This window comes from Halyomorpha halys, unplaced genomic scaffold (assembly GCF_000696795.3).
Source record: "Halyomorpha halys isolate HHAL.00 unplaced genomic scaffold, Hhal_1.1 Scaffold41.1, whole genome shotgun sequence".
Lineage (NCBI taxonomy): Eukaryota > Metazoa > Arthropoda > Insecta > Hemiptera > Pentatomidae > Halyomorpha > Halyomorpha halys.
Genome location: NW_027115338.1, coordinates 1,833,173 through 1,838,857, shown reverse-complemented (window position 1 = coordinate 1,838,857; position 5,685 = coordinate 1,833,173).

Genomic DNA, 5,685 nt, shown 5'->3' with positions numbered 1-5,685 from the left:
AATTTTACAGAAGACACATTAAACTTTTTTTTTAATATTGATGTATTTTTTTTCAATTCTTCAATTTTTTGATATATTAGATATTTGTGTATCTCACAACCAAATTAACTAAATAAACATGTACTAGTATTTTACAGGCCTATTCTTCAGGATGTGCAGGTTTTATTGTAAATTAAACAATATCTAAAGAAAAGTTGAACAGTAGATTGAAGTAAAAAAAATAATTTTCAATGGAATATATTTTTTAAAAAATCGAAAAAAACACTTTTTTTTAGTTATGCCTAATGACTATTTAAGCAAAACAGCGATGTTCTTATCTATAGCTTTTAGTTAACCCTAGATCATTGTTGATATTTATATTAATTTCATTTGATAATTAAATATTTAATGCAAATAAGTAAAAAAATATTTTTTGAAAAGTATTTACTGATGAGATAACATGAAAACATAACAGAATGAAACACAAATTCATTATTTTGTGAAATATTTTTAATGAATTCTCTAGTGGTGAGGAGGGACATTATTATATAATAATAGAGCCTTATTACAGTAGTAGGAAGAAAGGCCACAGAGCCAGTCGTAACCCTTGGTATTGAAGGCTGACAAAGGACCTCTGGGAGCCATTGTGTGAATTATTAACATCTGACTTAGACTCCGACAAAGCTCCTGATAGACTCACAAATACAGATGAGCTCCAGAATCCCATTTTAGAGTCGGCTCCTCCTTTATTCCCTCCTCAGGTTTCCTACGATCCATCAAGCTTCGAGGGGTTTCCTTTATTCCGAGTCCATTTGCTGATTAATCGAACCCGGGATAATCCTCTTTCTCCCTCGACCGAAGCTATCGGTCAATTCATTTCATTTCTCTACTTCCAAGTACCTCTTGCCGGTTCTTTTGTTCTCTTTAAACAGGGCCCTAAGGTTCTCGATGCCTATTCATCCTATTCACCCCTTTTTCATAAAAGTTAATAATTTCTTCTCTATAGCTTGTTTCCTGAAGGATCCCTTTTTCCTCTTTTAGAAATTTTCTTATCGATTATTAGTAAGTCTTCAGCAATTTTATCGAAATACTACGCTATTAATATACTTTCACAATGGATCAACTTTTATATAGAAATACTATTCATAACAAAACGCTTCTTATCCAAAGGAACTTTACATTATACCTTTACTTATAGAAAAGGTTGGATAAATAGTTATACTTTTAGTAGAAATGTGTCAACACAGGAAAGTTTTCCAAGAATGAGTTTTCCAAAAATATCTCGGTAACCGTTGCTCCAAGGACGATCCTTCATTTTGTCCAAGAGTAATAAAAGGAAAATCCTTTCCTACATTGTTATCTGTATTCACGACTGCTATTTCATAGCGAAATGCATATTTCAACGTTGAAACGAAAATATTCCTAGAAAAAGTTTCTAACATGTGAAAACATTATTTGGAGCCACCAAATATATAGCCTATATATTTGGTGTTGGCACATAACTCCCTCATAACATGGAGCCACCTCTTCACTAAAATCTCGTAGATAATTTTATAATAATTTTCTCGACGACTTTTGTGAGATGAGGTAATAGGCTTCAGTAATGTTCTTTCTTAATCTTAATCGATGTTTCTCAACTAATTCTTCTTAATCGACGTTTTTAACGTTACCCTAATACAGTTCGTGAGGAGAACTCACTCCCACAAGTATGAAGTCGTATAAATTAATCGAAATCTAAAAATTACCCGGGTCAACAACCACTATCCATCTCATAGGTCAACCATACCTCCCAGAACACCACAATTACTGAAAGGCAATCTCTATAGTTCCAGGTGGGCTATTCGTGACAACAATCACATACAAACATATAACGGTAAAATAAATAAATAAATGTTTCAGTAATATTTCAAGTATATACCTACCATAAAGACGTAATCTCAGTATCGTACACCTTTTAGTTTTTGAGCTAGGGTGTTTAAATAGATACTACAGGTGTATTTGTTATTTGGACTTTAAAACGTGTATTTCTGTCGAGTTCCCAGATTGAAAAGTTTGCACTATTCCTATACTCTCCCTACTATAGTCAATATTTCGGTTTAGTTTTAACAATAAATGTTTATTTTAATTATTTTATTTTTATAAAAATAAACCAAGCTTGTAAAAATGTGCAATTTGATACAATAATATCTCGAGCCTAGATATTATAGATAGATTTATTAATTTAACTGAAATAAAAGAGAGTGATAATATCAGGCTCAGTTGTCAGGTAATCTTTTCTTTTGTTTTAGGAATCTTCAATAGCTTATCTTTCCTTCCTTGAGATTTGAACCTCGATTGAATGGAAATGAAATCAGCTGCTTAAGATGGAGATGTAATCACTTAGCAGAGTAAATCAGCACAGCTCTCTGTGGGTTATTGAGAGCTCGAAATCATCAGTTGTAGTCGATGGAAAGCTAACTTTTATTTTGAATACTATTGGTAGGATGAAATTTTTAATATTCTTCATACGACTTATTTCTATATTAACACTGAAATTTCTTTTGAGGAATAATTTTGTACAAATAAAGCATATCTTTAAACATAAGAATGTAAATTAGTTCTCATTACAAATATTACATTTTTTTAAAAATTTATTAACGGTAAAATATAAATTATTAAAAATAACCGACTAGTAATAATGATATATGTTGACTAATGATCGACAAAAACAATATAAAATGTCTAAGTATCTATTGTAAATTTCTAATTATTATAAATATTCAATTACTGAAACAGATCAAATAAATATATAGCTAACTACACTAGAATAGGAATATATTATAATCAGACTACCCAACTAACTCCTTATAATTTGAAATACCAAAAATCAAATAATTCTACATACTACTATCATTCAAAAATAGATTACTATAAAGATCACATAAAGAATAAATTTAAATCTAAAATATGTGCCAAATAAATTATAAGAAAAAGAAATTAATTAATTCTCCATTTAGAAGCGTATTAAACCTTAACAAAACAATTAAAACAATAAAATTATTGATAGTGAGTATAAATTACTAATTATTACTATTAGATATCTATTGGCAATTGCTATTGAACGAGTTAAAATGAGATTGTTGCAAGTCATGTTTGGTTCTTATTTAATAAAAAAATAAAGTTTTTATAAATTTATACATATGAATATTATATAGGTTTTAAAATGGAAAACTGTCATGATGAAGTGTAATCAGTGCGGTTTTTCTATTTCAAAACCTACAATCCGTCTGCCAGTTAGAAGACAGTCCAAAGTGAATATAATTTGTGGTTGTTATTTCTCCGGTTCTAGCTACGGAACTAGAGTATTTATTTTTATTTTAAATATTTTTACTAAGAGATAGAATATATTCAAAGGAATGAGACTCATGGAGAGTAAGAAAAGATATTGAAGAAAAAAAAAATTAAACACTTAAATGGAAACTTTAACGATTTTTAAAAATCAATCAGGAATTAATTGTCGGCTTCAAGTATATTTCTGTATCATCAAAACCATAATTCCAAGATGATATTGTAACATTTTCAAATGGCGATCCAAAAATTTTACAAAACAAAAAATAGATTTTTTTCACAGAAAATGTTTATGATAAATTATTCTCATTGAACCATTTGAAATAACTCTTTTAAAATTGAGATTATTAGGTGAAAGTTTATTATCAACGTAATGGTCTAATAAATAAATATGATCTTATATTTTATATATTATATGAATTTAAATATTATATTTATATCTTAGTCTCCTTCGTAAAATCCTCAATGCTCTTTACTATGCCATAAATAAAATCATACATAAAAAAGACCTTAATGTTTCATGTGTAACCAATCTAGCTCAAACCAGGTATCATTCCTTCCATTATAAACTCCCTACTCCCTAACCATCTAAACCCACTAGTTTCTAACCTTGCTTCCTCTTCCATTTTTGACAATCCTCCGAGGCGCCTGAAAAAGAGATGGCCACGAGACCTGTTATTCTAAAAACTTCATTAGAGTGCTACCAATTGGTAGTTTCTCTAAACGCCTGTATTACTCCATACTAACACACACCAAATTTACAAAATGTGTAATATATGTATATATATATATATATACTGTTCAATACTACATAAAGATACAGAGGATTCTGAGGAAGCAGAAGAGTTTCCAAATGTCGATGCAACAGCAGATGTGAACAAATAGTTATAAAGAAGAGAAGTTTAAATTTCACTAACATTATAATTATTATATTATATTTTAACTTAAATGAATTAATGACAGAAATTATAATAAAATGTTTATAAAAAAAAATTAGTGATTTAATTTTAAATACAAATCTGATCTGAGTAATGTTAAAAATAAAATATTACACCACCAGTCTCGAGGAGTTAAGCAAATATAAGAGAAATGGGAGCATATCACATACAACAAATATACTTATACTAATGCACCATTTCTATGCCTTCACTGGATTTCAATAGCAGGAACACGGTAGTTGTTGGAACTTGGGATTTCCTTGAGTCCTGCATGATCTGGTAAAAGGGCATTTGAGTGCTGGTTGCCAATACCAGTCCTCCCCCTAAAAGCCTAACTTAATATAACATATTTATAGAATGACATATATAAATAGATTTATTTTACATCTGGTAGATGCATTAGAGTAAGTAAATATGTAGGTATTTGGCGTTGCGATTGACAGAAAATTGATAATATATACACATTTAAAGTACAAAAGAAATTAAAAAAACTGAGAGAAGCTTTTCAAATATATATATAAGTCTAAATAAAAAAAAATACTTGAAGTAATGCATATATATTTATATATACTAAGTAAGACATTTATATAAAAAGTTATAAAATGTATTATGTATCTTCACAATAAAAAACTAACTACGCAAGCAAATATGGTAATATTGAGATTTAACCTGATCACAGATTATGTACATGAATCGTTTTTAACAATAAACTTGGTATAAATAGTACTGAATTTAGGATAGATTATTTTTCCTGCATCATTATAGAAAAAATTATTTTAAAATATTAGTATCAAACAGTAAATATGTTTTTTTAAAGTTAATTGGTTGTCAAAAAGTATATTTCGTATCACTGAGGTGACCAAAACATTTGGTCAAACAGATATCGTTAAAAATATATAAAAATCAATATTTTTATGGATTTTTGTAAAATGTATTTATCATCGTCTTCCACTAGAAATGAACCGGAAAATAAAAATCTGGCCCAATAAAATGTAAAATCTTAAATAAGGATTGTGCATTAATGCATATACTTACATACTACATAAATAAATCTTCAGAAGGTGGCAAGGGTACAAAAGAGAGGAAGGAGAGGTACAGATGTAGCAAGCCCCAATATAGTGAATCCATACAGACACGCATTATAAACCTAACCAGACCTGAATATAAACCCATTTTGGAAATAATCAGAGATAATATCCAAATATAGCAATAACTCCATTGCAACCGCGATCTATTTTCAGAGTTAAGTTGAATCCATCAATAAATCAAGAAAGCCTTGACAGTAAGATTTCCTTTATTAACTGGGTTCTATCCATATAATCCTTTAGTCTACTCAATCTCTTTATCTGTAGGGTAAGTTTTCCGGTTGATCTATCGAAATCCATAACCACTAATTCAATCTGGGAGAGGGAGATTAAAGTTGTAATATTTATCTGTTCTC